Genomic DNA, 19,217 nt, shown 5'->3' on the forward strand with positions numbered 1-19,217 from the left:
GCTCTTTGAGAACAGGGACTGGGTTCTTCATGTGTGTGTGTGTGTGTGTGTGTGTGTGTGTGTGTGTTCTTTCTTTGTATCACTACTGTTTATAATGCTAGCACATAGTAAACACTTATAAATCCTAGTTGACTTAATTTGACTATAAACTTAGCTTAGGACCTATATATACTCTTGGGTTATATCTGATTCAGATCAGAAATCTTGGTGAAAAAATTCCCCTAATCCAACTCCACCCTGCCTCTGAGCATGGATCCCATAATTCCTTTCTTTTTTCCCACTCCAACCAGTATTTACTGGTTGACAGTCTCAGAAACTTTCAAGTGGGGAAACCAATATTGAGATTATGTGACCCCTGTTACTTTGGGTTTTTTTTTAATAATTTTTAAATTTTATTACTAAGTTTAAACATCATAAAGAGAATTTCCATACTAAATCAAAACATGTAAAAAAAAGACTGTATATGAAATTATGAATTGTACTTCATACTACTTGCTTTAAATATATATAAGTATAATATATATAATATAATAATATAAATATATATAATTCTATACTTTTACTTCAAAACAGTTATGTTTGTCATATTACTAACTGAACTTCCCTTATGTGAATTAAAAATATTACAATGGCCCTTCAAGGCATCATTATTACTATTATTACATTATTACTAACTCTACCTTCCATTAACCTCCTTCCTTTCTTCTAGTTAAAAACAACCCAGGGCAGCTAGGTGGTGCAGTGAATAGAACACTGGCCCTAGAGTCAGCACCTACAAAAAGTGGTTCTAGGAGTATTTTGGTGCATTTAGTATATATGGCTACCTGAGATATATGCCTAGCAATGGGATTTCTGTATCCAAGGCTATGCTCACCGTAGTCACTTTCTTAGCATAATCCCAAATTGTCTCCATTTTGACAGGACCAATCGCTCCTTCAACAGTGTTTTAATGGGTCCCCTTTCTACAGCCCCTTGAAGATTGACTTTTCCCATCTTTTACCAGCTTTGCCAATTTGATAGGTGTGAGGGAAGAATTTTGAATTGTTTTGATTTTCATTTCTCTGACCTTTTATGATTTGGGGCATTCTTTCATATAGCTGCTACTGGTTTGTTGAAGTGTTTGCTCACATTCTTTGACCACTTATCTATTAGAGAATGGCTCTTAGTCTTATATATTTGTGTTAGTTCCCTGATTCATTCAGGGTGCATGGGCTTCTTCATTTATTGAGGCAAGGATGCTACTGAGGTCCTTACAAATAGCCAGACCAATTTGGAACTCCATCAGCAGTATACTCATGTGTGTTCAAGGAGGACTAGCACCTTTGGCGTGAGACCTTGCTGAGCCCTTTTCAGGACTGTTCTTCCACCTTTGGTGTTCACCTGGCAGACCGCTCTCACACATATCTCTGAGAAGTTGTAGCATACTCATCAGTCACACCCTGTAAAACCATCTTGACAGACAGGCAAAACCAGGTTGAAACCATCCAAGAGGCCAAAAACTTATCAGTGACTTAGGGAAGTGTCTACCCCAAGCACGGAAAGACTTCCTCCATGGAATAAGTGAATAGGAGTAATTTGTTCCAATGGCCTAGAAAGAAGATGCTGTGGAGTGCTTAGAGCTTGGTCAGACATCAGAGATGCCAGAGTCATCCACTGCATCCAGAGTCATCACCAGTGATCCTGGCTTTTGTCCTGACACAGGACTTCCATGACTCTGGAAAAGTGAGTGAGGTGAAGACTTTGTGCAATTCTGCTTCACTGGCTTTAGAGTCAAGATATTACCCTGTGATATCAGTGGTCCTCTTCAAAAACAAAGGACAAACGACACATCAAGTAGATCTCAAGTAGAAATGGCCAGTAAACCACGCATAAAAATCTTCATGACCCTATATTGACTTAGAAAACCACATATTAACATTACATCTTCTACTGTATTTTCATTTGTTTTGTTAAAAAAAAATTTCCCAATTATATCTTAGTCTGGCTTGGGAATGTTTCAGAGTGTTTGATACTTTTGCTCTATGAAACTCTCTGAGATTCTAAAAAGCAGAGTAAGTCCTGGTCTGTGTTGTTAGAGAAGAATCCTCACTTGGAAGCTTCCTATACCTTGAAATCACAGGTCCCATCTCTGTCTCCTCCACATTGAATTGTTATGAGGATGATGTCTTGACTGGAGAATGAATTGAAAGTCATCAACCTCACTCTTTCCTCCAGAATCATCTGAGTCCAGTGGCAAGAGTGTCAGAATGGGGGCGGCTAGGTGGTGCAGTGAATAGAGCACCGGCCCTGGAGTCAGGGGGACCTGGGTTCAGATCCGACCTCAGACACTTAACACAAAAACTAGCTGTGTGACCTTGGGCAAGTCACTTAACCCCAATTGCCCTAAAAAAAAAGAGTATCAGAATGACTAGCATTGGCCCCACCCATTGAATATCAGCCCCTTATCCGAAGTATTGGATGCCCCCCTTTAATCTAATCTTACCACCTCTTACTAAGTGTGTAAAATTGCTCATCATACTCCTGCTTAAAAGCCTTTCATTTATACTTGAAGATCATTCAATCAACAAGCATTTATAAAGCAGGTCCTCAACTGGGCACTAGGGATACAAAGACAAGAATGAAACAATCCTGCCCTGAAGGAGCTTGCATGATAGTGGGTGATTTTCACCATTCTGCCTTCTCTCCTCTGAACTAAACAACTTCGGTTCCTTTAATTTTTCCTTATGAATTGAATTGTTAAATTTAACTAGTATGTGTCTTGGAGTTTGCAGTCTTGGTTGTTACTGTGTTGTGTTATTTTGTTTTATGGAGGTGATTTGTGAATTCTTTCCATCAGAATTTCATTTCTTATGTTTAGAAGTTGCAGGAAGTTCTCTTCTATTATTTCCTTCATTATGGTGCTAAGGTTATTTGTCCTGTTATGTTTTTCTAGGAGACCTATGATCTTCAGATTGTCTCTTCACTTCCTGTCCTTGAGTTCATTGTGTTTTACTAGCCTGGTGAGTATATTCTGTCTTCATGTTACTGTTTTTTGCTTCTTTTCTTCTCAGTTGTCCTTTAGTTCTATGTATCTACATTCCTACTCTGTTGTTCTCGCTTTTGTTTCTTTGGTGAGGCTTGCCCTTACACATTCAAGTTTTTCAATGCTCATTACTTTTGTTGTGCAGGAAAATATTCTGCACCCAAAATTCTCATTTCTCTTTTAAACTATTTAGTAACAGTATATTGTGGTCTCATGTTCTCAAATTCCATAGGGTCCCCTGTCTCATCAAGTGTTGGATTATTCCTCCCCCCCTTTTTTTCCAATACTAATAGATATCTGACCTTGTTTACTGGATCTAGAAGAAATATTTCCTTCTGTTGCTACTATTTTTCCTGTTAATTTATCTGTTTGTTTTCAAGGACTTTGAGTCTCCTCCCTGAAATCCTTAGTACTTCCAACCTCTCCCTCCAACCTATTTTCTTTATCATTCACTTCCTAACTCCCTCCCCTCTGATTGTGATTTCTTTGGAGGCTGGATCTCAAAGTGTCTTAGCCTCCTCCCATGCTGGTAATTCATACTTCATCAGCCAAGGTCTTTGCCCCAGCTAACTTTTGGGTGGTCAGAATTGGCCCCAGCTGGATGCTGTGTTTTTCCCCCTGGGGCTGGCTGGTGGAGTGCTGCATAGCATCGCACATTCAGTGTCCTGTCCTGGTCGCTCTATTCCTCAAATCGCTGGCACCCACAGAGCCTACCTGCTTTCCACATCACTGGTAGAGCCTGCTTTCCTTGGCATTGGTGCTTCTGAGTTACAGCCCTTTCCAGGCTTTTAATCCTAAAGGGCGGTGGTCAAGCTGGTTGTTGAGATCCTGTGTCTCTGCAACTCTGCAAAGATGGAGGCGGGAAGGGGGCACATGAGTGAGTTTTGATGTAAGCCTGTGTTGTGTCATTGGGTCTGCTAGAGCAGCCTCATTACCCATAGCAAGGAAGGTAGGAGAAAGGCGCTGAGTGAGCTTAGGGTCATGAGTGTCAGTTCCTGGGTTTGGGGGGAATTTTTAGCCTTCTTTTGGATTCTGGGTGCCCCAGACCATGGAGACATCTGAAGTTGCTTTAACTTTGGTGCATAATTTCTGTTTTGGAGAGGTTTGAGAGGTCATGGGGATTAGAAAAAATGTCCAGTCCACCACTCTCTAGCTTTTGTTTATAAACTCAAGCAGCAATTTTAACAAGTGTCTACGTCTGTGATTGATGATTATAAGACAGATAGTGAATCAACATTTTAGTAAAGTGTTCTCTATGTATCAGGCACTGTGCTAAGTGCCAAGTGCTAGGGATTTGTTATTGTTGTTCAGAGGTGTCTGACTTTTCATGACCCTGTGCACCTCTGTCCATGGGACTGTCTTGGCAAAGATACTAAACTGGTTTACCATTTCCTTCTCTGGTGGATCACTGACCCATAGGCAAACAGAAGTTAAGTGACTTGCCCAAGGTCACACAGCTAGTGCATTTCTGAGGCTGGATTCGAACTCAGAATTTTCTGATTCTGAGCCCAGTGCTCTACTTCACCACCTACCTGCTAGGGATAATAAAGAAAGGTAAAAATACAGTCCCCACTCTCAAGAAGCCTGCACTTGAATCATAGAGACTATGTCAATAACTAGGTACGTGTAAGATACATACATATATACTGTTCTACATATACAACTACTATATATACACATATGTGTATGTGTATAGGTATGTACATATATGTTTATGTGTGTATGTGTTTGTGTGTGTGTGATAAGAAATAAGCCTAGAGGGGAAGGCAGTAGCAGCTGTGGAAACTAGGAAAGGCTTTCTACAGAAAGGGAAATTTGAAGGAAGTGCCTCAGTGGATAGAGTACTGGGTCTGGAGTCAGGAAGGTCTGAGTTCAAATCGGATCTCAGGCACTTACTATCTGTTGGACCCTGGGCAAGTCCCAACATAACCTCTAATTGCCAGTTTCCTCAACTATAAAATGATAATAATTACACCTACATCACAGGGTTGTTGTGATGATCAAATGAGATAATATGTATAAAGTGCAAAGCACAGCGTCTGGCACATAGTAGGTATTTAATAAGTGCTTCTTTCCTGCATGCTAACCATCCCCATTCTTTCTACTAGTTCTTATAGGCATAATTTCAAGATCCTTCACCAAAATCGTAACTAGGGATTTTTGCACCCGGAGCAAGTGTCACAAAGGGATGGGGTAGAGGGATGCTGGAGCTATTCAAACCAGAGAGTTAATTATTAAATTTTCATTGTGAGCATTTATACCTCGAAAATTAGCAATCACTACAAATCAGGTCTTGATTTATTGTTTTGTTAATTGCCTAGACTTGTGAAAGTAATGAGGGAAATGTTAATGATAAAGATTAAAGTTTAAAGTGAGTCATATATGTGTATATATGTAGATATGTGTATGTACCTGTGTGCATGTGTGTGTATATCTCCTCCCCCCCAAGCTGGCTCTTAAACGTTTATCAGCACACCCCTGTACAAAGTGGGGAGGACACTGTCCCATGGGGGACAGAAATCCAGGAAATTAACTTGAGGTCACCAAATTGGTAGGGGATAGCAGAACATAGGTTGGGGAAGAGCTCACCCCCAATCTGCTATCTGATAACTTACTATCTTAACCAATTATTCTTGCTCACTAAATACTAAGCTCTGTTGTTTCCACTGAATTAAAGGACTGCAAGTGCTGTCAGTGCCTTGGGGCAATGCCCCATCACCCTGCCCCAGTTAAACAACTCTGCCCTTTGACATACTGGTCAACCCATTAGAGGGTCCTACTGTCCATCCTAAAATAGGACATCCAGAATTGAGAACACTCAAAAGCACCAGGCTCTCTGGGCAGAAGTTTTTAGGGAATTGGGCTCTTTTTCTCCTCTCATTTCTCCTCTTGTTAGCATTGCTGCCTCCCCCACCCCCAGTCTCTTTAGTGCTGACTGCCTCGCAGTAACGAAGGCCACAGCCTATTAATTGCTGTGACAATGACAAAGGAAGAGGCGGAGGCAGCGATTTGTCTTGCGTGTAACCTCGCACATCATCCTAAGATAAATGAAAACTCATTTCTGCTTTGATTCGGTCTAATTTCTCAGGGCCCTCAAGGCCCGTAGTGGGACTAGCACAGCCAGGCCTGGGAAGGACTCAAGGGCTGAAGAGGGGCAAAGGTGATGGCAGGAGCAAAATGACTGCGGCAGGCCCGTCTGTGACCAGCCTCCCTTAGGGTAACAGTGAAGTTGGGGTGGGATGGAAACTGTGGTACAGAGGCAAGGGACTGGATCTGGAGTCGAAAGGGGTTCAAGCTGGGGTTCTTCAACTTACTAGTATGACTTCAGAGACAGCATGACATGACCTCAAGCAAGCCATTCTCCTTTTTTTCTGTTCTTTAGCTCCATATTTTTAGTTCCATAGTGAGATATCTGAAAGGACCCTTAGGCATCGTCTAGTCCAACATCTTCATTTTACAGATGAGTAAACTGAGGCCCATAAAGGTGAAGTGCCATGCTAGGTCACATAGGTAGTAAGTGGCAAACATGATTAGAACCCAAGGTCTCTCAACTCATATCCAGTGCTTTTTCCACCACACAAATGTGCCACATACTTTCTTTAACCTCTTACCTATGAAATGAAGAGACTGGACTTTGTCAGGGGTTCTTAATCAGAGTTCCACAGACCCCCAGATACACGCATGGAGAGATTTCAGGGGGTCTAGGAACTTGGCTGGGAAAAATGGCATCTTCATTTTTACTCATCTCAAACTGAAATTCAGCATTTCCTTCAATTGTTTAAAAACGTGATTCTGAGAAGGGATTCACAGTCTTCACGAAACTGCCATGGCATGCCACAAAGTTATGAATCCCTGCTATAGAGAGTTGATGATGAAAAATGCTACTCACTTCCTGACAGCGAGGAAATGGACTAATTTGCAAAATGAGACACATTTTTGGACATTGCCAATATGGGAATTTGTTTTGCTTAGCTATGTGTATTTGTCACAAGGCTTTTGCTTTCCTTTTTAAAAAAAATTGGGAGGGGGATTAAGAAAAAACAAATGCTTATTTTTATTATTATATGTTATTATTATATTGTATATATATAAATATAATAATATCATATATTACATTATATCATTATAATTTATCATTAAAATGCAAAGGAATGCAATCTTTGAGGGCAGGGACTTTCTTTTTGTTTGTCCAGTATTTGTATCCCCAGTGCTTGGCACATAGTAAGTGCTTTTTGCCTCTGAGAGTTCAAGGTAAATAATAACTCACACCTGTATAACACTTTCAATTTCAACAACCAGTAGAGTATAAGGTCTTTGAAGGCAGGGCTTGCCTCCTTTTTTGCCTTTGTGTATCCAGTCCCTAGCACAGGTCTTTAAAATTGGTAGACACTCAACAAATGCTACACAGTTTAATTTGTTGAATACAAAGCACTTTTCCTATGATGACCTTGTGAGGGGGTTGGACAAGAGGATCTGTGTGTGATGATTGAATAAGCTTGACTCTACTATAGGCAAACATGGACAAATGAAGAGTGAAGAGTTGGAACTAGGAGGAGACTGAGGTCTTTGAGGGGAAATTCTCCTTGGAGGAAAAAGACTAGTTTAGAAAAAATAATCCTAAAAAGATCTCCCCTGTGGTCCCACAGTATAATGGAGAGAGACCTAAACTAGGGGAAGAGGACCTTGGTCCAAATAACCTGCTACCTGAGCAACCTTGGGCTTTGGATAGATACTTGACCTAGTTTCCTTCAAGACAGGTCAAACATCACCTTCTTCAATGAAGCATTTTCTGATTCTCATAGTGACTGGCCTCTTCCTCTCCAAAACTGCCTTCTGCTTATGTTGTATATACCTTATGTATTCTTATATATGTGCATATTGCCTCCGCCTATGGAATATAATCTCCTTGAGGACAGAAATTGTTTCACTTTTGTCTCTGTATTCTCAGAACCTAATACAATGCCTAGCACATAGCAGGCAATTAGTAAATGCTTGCTTATTGATCCACTGAACCTCAGTTTTCTCATGTGTGTCATTAGTGGCTAGAACATTGGACTTGGAATCAGGAAGGCATGAATTCAAATCCCCACTAATCCACTGTGTCTGGACCCTGGGGCAACTCACTTAACCTCCTTTTCATGATCTATACAATGGAGGGTGGGAGAGAAGAAAAAAATAAAATAAAATGAAGGGGTTGGATCCTAGATTTATAAATCTATGATTCTTCCTTTCTTCCTACCCCCACCCCATGTTCTCCCAGTAGGGCAAAGATGCTTAATCTGGGGTCCTTGAACTTGTTTAAAAGGTTCTTTTTTTTATAACTGCCTTTCAATATAATTGATTTCCTTTGTAAGCCTCTGTATCTTGGGGTAACTAGGTGGTGAAGTGAATAGAGTGTCAGGCCTGGAGTCAAATCTGGCCTCAGACACTTATTAGTTGTATCACCCTGGGCAAGTCACTTAACCCCTTTTACCTCAGTTTCCCTATCTGTAAAATGGGTTGGAAAAGGAAATGGTAAACTACTCCAATATCTTTGCTAAGAAAACCCCAAATGGGGTCATGAAGAGTCAGACACAACTGAAATAAATAAACAACATCTTGTTTTATGCATTTAAAAATGTGATTCTGAGAAGGGGTCCATTGGCTTCAACAGACTGCCAAAGAGATCTAGGACAAAAAGAAGGCTATGAGACTCTACTGTAGAAGGACCCAAAACCAGCAACCTTTTGGGGATAGGTATTTGCTAGAACCTGGCACTGGGTCTAATGGGAATTGCAGTCATTTTGGCTTAGACTGATGAGTTATGGGTAATGATAACAGTTGGCATTTACCCAGCAGTTTAAGATTTGTTTTACATACATCCTCTTATGTGATCCTCACAATGGCCCTACGAGGTAGTTTACCACAGGTATCAGTTACCCCATTTTACAGATGAGGAAACTTTAACTCAGAGTTTATGTGACTTGCTACTATATGCCACAATGCTAGTAAGTGTCAGAATGGGAATTTAAATAAAACCTCTCCTAATGCTTGACTTTCCACAAGATCCCTCCATAGTTGCCCTCTTTTAATCCATGACCCATAGTGTCCTCCTCATCTCCCTAAACTGTAACAACTATAGGGAGGCAATGTGATATAGGGGGAAGTCAATAACACAGGACAAGAATTAAGGTGGCAGCTGGGTTTAGATCCTGACTCTAAAAAGTGCTAGTTCATTGGGCAAATCACTTTGACTTTTGCATCTCATTTTCTTCTTCTGCAATATGAGAATAATAGTACTCACAGTATTCCATAGAGTTGTGAGGAAAGGGCTTTGTAAATGTTAAAGCATCATAGCAATGTAAATTTTTCTATTAGAAGGTCAAAAGATTAGATCATTTCCGTCAATTCTTTCCTGTTGTACTAGACTACTGGGTCTCAAAGTGTGGTCTAATACTTTCAGGGGAGGGCTATTTTCATAATAGTCAAAGCTACTTTCATGATAATATGTTTTAATTTGAAATACAATAAATATTCACAAATATAATCCACATAAACAAAAACTTGGGGGGCGATTCCTCAATATTTTTAAGATTACTAAGTGGTCCAAAGATAAGAAGCTTGAGAACCATTGTACTAAACCATGCTATGTCTTCTATGTCTCCAGGGCAGGAGAAATGTCTGGAAGGACCCCATTACCCACAGAAAACTTGGATATTATCCCTTCTCCAATAAGTTGAACTGATAAACTCCTATTTCCATCAGAGGCTCAGGAGATCATCCTACACTCTTCACTGTCTTTCCAAAATGGCTCTTCTAAGAAGTCTTCCCAGATTCCAAGCCCTCCCCAGCCCCAACACATACACAACCATCCACATACACCAGGCTGGTCATTCCTTTACCATCTGCTCCCTTGGCCCTTATCTATTGGTTACAGCTCTTTACTGTCTTCATTTGGTCACATTTGTCTTTAGTTTCATCAAGGTTCCTCAGTCACTGTATATACTTGATATATATTTTTTTAAAGCAATCGGGGTTAAGTAACTTGCTCAAGGTTACACGGCTAGGTGTTTCTGGGTGGGTGCTAAGTGTCTGAGCCCGGGATCCGATCTCCAGGTCATCCCAACACTGGAGCCGGTGCTCTTACTCTCTGTGCTACCTGGCCACCCCTATACTTGATATTTTTATCCAACTTCCTCGCAGGGATGTCATAGGGAAAAATGCTTTATATTCAACAAATTCAATTGAATAAGCATTTATTGAGAGCCTACCATCTACAAGGGATTGTGCTAGGTATTAAAGACACAAAAGCAGAAAAGAAAGCAGGTCTTGCCTTCAAGGACCTTACATACAATTTTATAAAGTCGAAAGCACTGTACAAAGTGAATTATCACATCATCATCTCTCATCAATTCTATGTTCCCTGAGGGTAAGGACTCTTTCTCCCCAGACAAAGGACAAGGGCTATACCTCCCTTTTCCTTCATATCCTCACTGCAAGTAATAGGGCACTGTACCCAGAAGTCATTCAATGTATGATACTGACCAAATGAAATGCTTCTGGGGGACATTGAAAGGACCCCCCACACACACACACTTCTAGGGGAAGACAGCCTACTTGCCACATGGTAATGCTGTGGAAAGACTGTTGGATTTGAAGTCAGAAGATCTTGATTCAAATTCTGACTCCAAATACTACCCATGTGACTTTGGGCAAGTTGCTTCCCCAGTCTGGTCTTCAGTTTCCAGTTTTTCCTCCCTTTTTTTGAACCAGATATGTAATTTCTCTGGTGTAGGCAACTCCTTTTACCAATGCTCTGCAATTTACAGGCTCACATTGTGACTCAAGGACACCAATGGGTTCAATGATTTCCCCAGGGCCATACAAACAGTATGTGTCAGAGCTCAGGTCTTCCAGACTCCTAAAGTGGCTTTTTATCCAGAGACTCTGCTGTCTCCCTCCCTCTTTTTATTTATAAAATGAGATGGTTGTTGCAACCTATTAGGCCTAAATCTATGATTCTAAGATATCTCTCCTTGCCTGAGTTCCTGAGGTCCCAGCCACACAAGCCTGGGGATGTGAGGTAAGGAGCAGGTAAGAGAGGTCCTTTTAATAAGAAAGTAAGAAGGGAGACAGACAGCTCTGTCTGTGTGCTGGAGAAACCTCCCCAACATCTGCCCCCAAGATCTGAATTGCTAATGTCCCCTTCTCTTTCTCCAGCTCCTGCTGGGAACAGCTGAGTCCCTGGGAAGAATGTGTCTGGCTGAGTCTCCCTGCTCTCCCTGTCCTTGCCATAGAATTCTCTTCTCTTCTACAAGCAAAGTCTCCTGCTCCCTGAAAAAGTCAGCAGACAAAAGGCCCAGGATGATTTCCTCTCTCACTGGAGCTGTTTGTTGAAAGATGTCACTAAGAAGGTTAAAGAGGACTGAGTCAAGTCCCAATTCTTCAGTCTAGCCCTCGAGGCCTTTTCACCAATAGCTCACATACACCAAACCTGGGCTCCAGGCAAGCCAGTCTTCCTAATGCAAATTCCAGGCTTCCCACCATAGATTTCAAGCCTGAAGGGACCACAGAGAACATCTATTTCAGCCTCTTCATTTGACATTTGAAGAAGGAAAGACTAGGGAATTTAAATGTCCAAGGCCACACAGTGTTACAGTCCCAGGCTTTGCTATATCCAGTCTGTTAATCTCTGCCTATCCTTCATTCAAGTTCCAATTTAACATCCAAGTCCTTGGTGAAGTCTTCTTGGAACATTCCCACCTCTCCACACCTGCAAGCACTGATCATATATTCTACTATGAAAAAGGTCCTGGACCTAGAGTCCAGAAGGTCTAACTCTACCACTCACCAGTTGTTGTTCTATCCTTCCTTTTCTAAGGGGACTGATGGCTATCGAGATGTGATAACTTGACTTTCCAGTGAATTGGATTGAAGTGAGGCTGACTTGTACAAAATCATCATCCTCACTCTCTCTTCCAGAGTCACCAAAGTCCAGTGCGCAAGACAAAAATCAAAATGACTGAAGATGGCCTGGGAGGCATCAGATGGCCTTGGCATCATAAGTTGTATAACCATAGTCAAGTAAATCTCTCTAACCCTCCATTTCCTCATTTGTAAGATGAAGATAATAATAGCACCTTTGTAAGGTTCAAACAAAAGCATTAAAAAATATAAAGTGTTAATATCAGTGTTGGCTACTAGTTATTGTTATTATATACTTTGTTCAGTCTCAGTTTCAGCATCTGTAAAATGGGAACAATAATATTGTAACTACCTGCCTCACAATGTTGTTGTGAGGAAAATACTATGTAAACTCTAAAGCACTATGGAAACATTAATTCATTATCTGGGGGAGGACTGGAATTTCACTCCTCTGGGGAACATCCAGTTCACTAAATTTCTCAGTCCTTAGGCCACTCTCTTAGGTTATAAGTTACAGATGAGCTGCCCATTTGTGTTGGTGGAGTTATTATTCTCTTCTTTATTTTATCTATATACTAATTCACAGGTTAGAACCTATGATTTACTCCTTATAGGGAATTCACTCTACCAATAAAAATCAGTAACTGGCATACAACCTTTAGTCTTAGAGAGTTGCCTAGGAAGGGTTAAGTTACTAGTCTTTGGATCACACAGCCCGTATGAGTCAGGAGTGGGCCTAAAACCCAGGTAATGCTCATTCCATAGCCAGTCCTCTCCCTGATAAACCACATCACTCCTTTGGTTGTCACTGGATCTTTCCGAACCTCAGTTTCCTCATTTGTAAAATGGGGATAACAATAACACTTCCCTCACAGGGTTGTTCTCAGGATCAAATGAGATAATACATGGAAAGCCCATTGCAAGCCTTAAAGCACTATATAAATACTAGCTATTGTTATTTTTTTTTGCTATTGTTATTATTATTATTATTATACTGTTACTGTTGCTATTGTTAGATGGAGACTGCAGGGAGAGGAGAGAGGAAAAGGGAAGTTGTTTCTTTCTTCATTCGGTGGATTTATTAGCCAGAGTCTTGGGAAACATTGGCACAGTACAAAGAGTTCTAAGTCAAGTCAAAAATGCAGAGTTCAAATCCCACCTCTGAGACCTACTCTATGACCTTAGGAAAGTCACTTTACTATGTCTCTGGGCTTCAGTTTCTTCATCTGCAAAATGAAGGGATTGGACCAAATAGATAGGGCCCTTTTGGCTCAAGATTTATGACAGTTTGTTGGAAGCAGATAGGATAATGAGGGTGGTCCTCACCTCCTTCTGAATGAGCAGACAAGGAATGATTTTAGGACTTGTTTTACCCCCACTACAATCCCACTCAATTAAACAAAATGTTTATTAAGTGACTCCTCCTGTGCTAAGTATGCAAAGACAAATGAAGTAGAACCTGCCCTCAAGGGGCTGACATTCTACTGGAAGGAAACAACGTGTAAACAGATAAGAAAATAAAAAATAAATACAGAGTAATTTCAGGATGGAGTGAACACTGAACACTGGAAGAATCAGGAAAGGCCTCTTGAGTGACCCTCGAGTTGAGCCTTGAAAGGAGCTAAGGGTTCCATATGGTGTATGGAGGTGTGCAATCCCCGCCAGCTGAATTCTGCATCTCCTCTCCCCAGCTAGCCAGCATGGCCCTAGGTCTAGTTAACAAGCAAGCATTCATTCAAGCTTCTACTATGTGCCAGGTACTGTGCTAAGTCTGGGGATACAAAGAATGGACCCCAAAAAAGTTCCTGCTCTCAGGGGGTTTAAAGTCTAATTGGGGACAACATGCAAATGATTAGACCAATCCCCACCCCCCCCAAAAAAATACAAGACAATTGGAGATAATCTCAGAGGGATAAAGGAGGACTGGGAAAGGGTTCTTGTAGAATGTGAGACTTTAATTTCTTAGGGAGGAAGAGTAAGACGTCAGGAATTTTCAGACTGCCTGTAACATGCATCACTCACTCCTGCACACACACCCTTCTACCTACCCAACCCCCAGCTTCTTACTTTGGTGTTTCTTGGACAATTATGGGATTTGTAGCTTTGGTGTAGTCATGATCATCATCCTCATCATTGCTGTTATTGTTGTTTGAGGTAATCGAAGTTAACTGACTTACCCATGGCCACCTAGCTAGTAAGTGTCTGAAGCTGGATTTGAACTCGGAACCTCCTGACTCCATATGGGCTCTTTAATGTTCCCTTATTTGCCATGAAAAGTCTTGAGCACCTCCCCCTCCCACCCAAAAAAAACTTGCAGTCAAGGATTGAAAAGAGACACTTTGGGCTTCAGGAACTTAGAAGAGAATAACTAAGACTGTAAACAAAGAGAAAACAGGTGACAGGAAACAGAAATATGAGAAGAGAGGCAGAGAAGAGGGAGACAGTGAGAGGAAGAGAGATAGAGTGAGAGACAGAGGGAAAGGGGAAAAGAAAAACCAGAGAGATAGGACAGAAAAAATAGTAGCAGAGAGATGAGAAATAAAGCCAGCAGGGAAAAAGAGAGAAAAGGGACAGAGGAAAAAAACGCAGATTGAAAGAGAACTGGAGAGAAAGAAGAGAGATGAGACAGAGTGAGAAAGGGACAAAATAGACATAGAAGAGATAGGAAAAAAAATCCAAAGGCAGAGTCTGAAAGTGGGTCAGGAAGGAAGGGACTTGAGCACAGCTGAATGAGGGGCACAGACAAAATGATGGTTGAATCCATCTTCCTCAGCAGTCACCCAGCCAAACTAGGTTTTCCCACTCCCATTTTTCTGCTGGTGGAGAAAAGCCTCTTCACCCACATTCAAATGAATTTGATATTCAATCAATGAAGATTAGCTCGCCCAAGGTAAGATGGTTTTTATATCCGCAAGGAAGTCAAATACGATTATGCAGATGAGCAAATTATCCCAAGATGAGCAGAGTCTAATATATGATAATTATTTGAAAGGGTAGACTTACACACTGATTAGCATATCTTGAAGACCAGACAGAGATGGAAGAGTAGAGGAAGGGAGTTGAGATTCCTGAAGATGAGTGATCTGGGGGGCCTGGTCAGAGGATATGATACCAAGAAGTTAGTTGCATGTGTCAGGAGTTGGAGAAGCTGGCACAGCCCTATAGAGTTCAGCCTTCCTTCCCAGGATGGGGGTGGGGGGAGGAATGATTTGGATTCAACTTTGAAAACTGTTCAAAATATCCAATGATAGAAAGAAGTGAGTGAGGTGAGGAAAAGATGGCTAGCCAGAGTGGACTGCTTCTCTCTAAGACAAACATAAAGTCAAGGGTTTCCTTCTTCCCCTCTGCCCTCCCCCTTCCAAAGGGCACACAGAGCAGGTTTGTTCCCCTCCACAGACAGCTGGGCACAGATCCCATTGCCCTCTGGGGTGAAGGCTGACTTTTCTTGGCTTCTTTTCAGTCCTTCTGCCTCATCTCCTTGCATCTGCAAGCCTCCAGTTGGAATGGACAGCAGCCCTCTGGGCCCCAGAGCCCTGAGAAAACACAAACCATGACAGCGTCTGGAACTGGGCCAGGGGGGAATAATTAAGATCAAAATGTTAGGAGATCATTGAGGAGGAGATTTGTTGTGCATCCTTGGGCAAGTTACTTAACTTCTCTGACTCTTATTCTCTTCATCTGTAAAATGAGGGTGTCAGATGAGATGGTCTCTGAGGTCTCTTCCGGCTCTAAATCTGTTCCTATGATCAGGTTCAATGAGGGAGAGACAGTGAAAGGAGCAGTTGAATGAAGGGGCTGGGCTCCCTAGAATGGCTACTCCCTCCCTTTGATCAGGGCTGTAGGAGTTTCACCCTCACCTCATAATCTGACTTATTAGGGGCTTCTACCTTCCAGTGGTTGCCTGTGGACCTAGGAGGAATATGCCTGCATGGGCTTCAATGCAGTTCAATGAAAACATTCACTTAGTAACTATGCATAGCAGTAGCATAACACTCTGCTATAAACCAGAAATACAAAGATTAAGAAACACACAATCACCACCCTCTAGGAGTTTACATTCCATTGACCAACAGTGGACTGAAGGCACTCTGTCCTATGAGTTAATCACTTGGAGATGTACATGCCCAGCTTTGGGGAAAGACATACTAACCTGCCTTCAGAATTTCCCAAGGGAATAAAGAGGTGAGGATTTTAGAAGAGTTTTAACCTTTCAACTCAACCTAACCAACAAAGTTGATGGGTCTCTCAAGCTCCAGAAAGACCAGACATATACTACTAATGCCCCTGCCCCATGGTCCTTGGGAGTATAGTACCTTGTTTTTATATAGGGTCTTTCTTTTTCCGAAGACAAAAAGCTCTGACAGAAGCTGATGGATGTCTCCCCACTGTTCACTTTTATTCTCAATGGCCCTGAATCTGATTTCTCACCAGCCTTGAACAGAGATACTGTAGGCACCCCTCCAGGGGGGATGCAGTGATACAAGGTGAGGCAGGAACTAGCCATCTGTGCCAAGAAAAACTAAAGCTCACTGGGCAGTGATGCCTCTAGTCATCTGGTTCTTTAAGTCACTCCAGTCACTAGTTATTCTTATCCCTCTTCTCATTGGTTATTTCAAACACTGGTTATTCACACTGCTAATCATTCCTAACTCTAGTCAGTCACTTCTGAACCTGGATTTTGTGTTCACTGGCCACCAGTGGCTGCAATGGCTATAGTCACTGGAAAAACCTAGAGCTGGTATCCTACCAGGCATGAGTCCTGAAACATTGGTGGTTCTCTCAGAAAGAACACACACTGTGGAAATGCCCATTTTAATTGGTCTTCGTTAAGTTTTGAATAAAATTAAATACTTTTTTTAAGGAAAAAAAGGAAGAACACATATCTGGACTATGATGTAGCCGGCAGGGAGAAAACAGCACAAAGAGATGGGGGTAATTAGAAAGTAATTTTCTTTAGATTATTATAGCATCTCACATGTAGAAGCAGAAAATTTTGTAATTAGAGGACCTGGGTTGAAATTCTGGCTCTGAAATACGTGTTGTGAACATCTCTAAGCTTCAGTTTCTTATTTGACCGATGAGGGAGCTGGAGTATATAACATTCTAAAGTACCTTTCAGTTCCAGATCTGTGATCCTATGATCTGTCTAGGGCTGGTTGAACTATTGCAAAAACTGGTCATGAGGCAGTATTGGGAAATGGAGGGAGAAAGAAAATAAAGAAATAAAAGATGAATTGGTTGTTGTTTATCTTATGTTCAGGTGAGATAGATGGAGAGAGTTAGAGGCAGAGTGAGAAAAAAGAAATGAAAAAGAAGGAAGAAATGGAGGAGAGAAAAAGGGAGAGAGGAGAGAAAATAGGAAAAAGAGGAGAGAGAAGAAAGAGAAGAGAAGAAAATGAAGAGAAGAGAAGAGAAGAGAAGAGAAGAGAAGAGAAGAGAAGAGAAGAGAAGAGGTCTTTCTAGCTCAGCTCAGGCCCAGGGAGTGGCGGGCACTGTAAATTCATCAACTCCACATGATTTTGTCAATTCTGACAGCTAACTTCAACATGACGACAAATCTGGCCCCAGAGGATATTAAGCAAAGACACATGAGCCTATAATTTTCTGCTTCCACGTGTGAGATGCTATAATAATCTAAAGAAAATGACTTTCTAACTACCCCCATCTCTTTGTGCTGCTTTCTCCCTGCCGGCTGCACTAATTGAATCACCCGGCGCCACTGTATCAATTCTAACTTGGGTATTGGGGAGTAATCAGGCGTGTGGGGGGGACCAGCTTGGAGAGGTGAGGGGGCCTTTGTGAGGGGGCCCATCTGCCTCCCACATTAAAGCCGTCCGCCCACCCTCCCGACTGCCCGTCTGCATTTGGCCTGGGCGGATGAGCAACTGAAGAGGCATGAGCCCAGAGGGGCCAGGCAGGGGATGCCTGGGGGAAGCTGGCCTGGAGGGGGGAGGGGTTACCGTATGGAGAAGGGGGTGGGGACACCTGTACCCATAACTTGCAGCCTCATTTGTCTTGGCTTTCCAGAGATAAGGATGGGAGTCAGAAAGAGATGTCTCTGGGCTGTGGGGGTGGGACAGGAAGATTCTGTAGGATGTTTGTAGGATTGGAAGCAAATACTGTCCCTTACTGATCCCTCAGGAAAGTCCTGAATACTGACCGGCTATGCTAGATCTTTTTGTAGGATCATAGATTTAGAGTTTTAGAGATCTCCAAATCCTAATCCCCTCATTTTACTGATGCCACAAAAAGTTACATGACTTAGCCAAGGTCAAACATGAAGCAAGTGGCAGAATCAGGATTGGACCCAGGTTCTGACTCTGATTTCAATGTAACTTGCATTGTAACACTTCCTGAATCATGTACACCTTCCTTTGCCTTTCTGGCTCCACAAAATGAAATGATAACTTAGAACTAGGGGTGGTTCGAAATAGAAAAACAATCTAGTCATGGGATAAATGATTTAGAGCTAGAAGGGACCTAAGAGGTCATCTAACCCAAAGTCCTCATTCTATAGAGGAAAAATCGGGACCCAGAGGAAGGTGAGTGTCTTGCCCAAGGTCACACAGGTAGTAAGTGGCAAAGCTGACTTCAAATCTAACTTCTCTGGTTTCAAATCCAGTGCTTTCCAATGAGTCAGCTAGCCTCTCTCAGAAGAGGAAACTGAGGTACAGAGAGATAGAGGAATTGTTCCAAAGTCACACCACTAGTTAGTGGAGAAAGTAGAAACAGAATCCTGTTCTCTTGGTTTCCAGGTGATGTGATCCCTAAAGCAAGATCCTCCCTTCCTCATCTTCCTATCATTCTAGTGATTCATCTTCTCAGAGTCCCTGAGATAAGGAACCTTTGCTGTTCTTAGCCTGTGCAGTCATTTTATTATGTCTGTGTTTCACCTTGGACGGTAATCCCTAAAGAGAGAAAGATCCTCCCTAATCCCAACCCTTGGTTCACCCCATACTTCCCCTACCACCAGTCAATAAACCATCATTGTTGGAAAAGACCATGTGCTTATTAGTAGGCTGGGTATCAAGAGGTATAGGAGGGGTGGGTAGAGTACAAAGTGTGGGACCTCCATTATCTTCAACCTAGGGGACCTAGGTTAATCCAGTTCAAAAGACTGACTGACCAGTAAATTAACGATTGGGAGTGGATTGCTACACTGAGCAAAAAGCTACCTTCAGGTTGGGCACTAAACAGAGCCCCTAGCTTGAATCTCAGCCCCCTAAGCTTCAATCCTACTTCTCCCAGCAACCAGTGCTGGGGCAGAAACAAGGTTATTACCTTCTTAATT

This window comes from Petaurus breviceps, unplaced genomic scaffold (assembly GCF_028583685.1).
Source record: "Petaurus breviceps papuanus isolate PSGF00001 unplaced genomic scaffold, PetGlider_PUasm1.0 91023, whole genome shotgun sequence".
Taxonomy (NCBI): domain Eukaryota; kingdom Metazoa; phylum Chordata; class Mammalia; order Diprotodontia; family Petauridae; genus Petaurus; species Petaurus breviceps.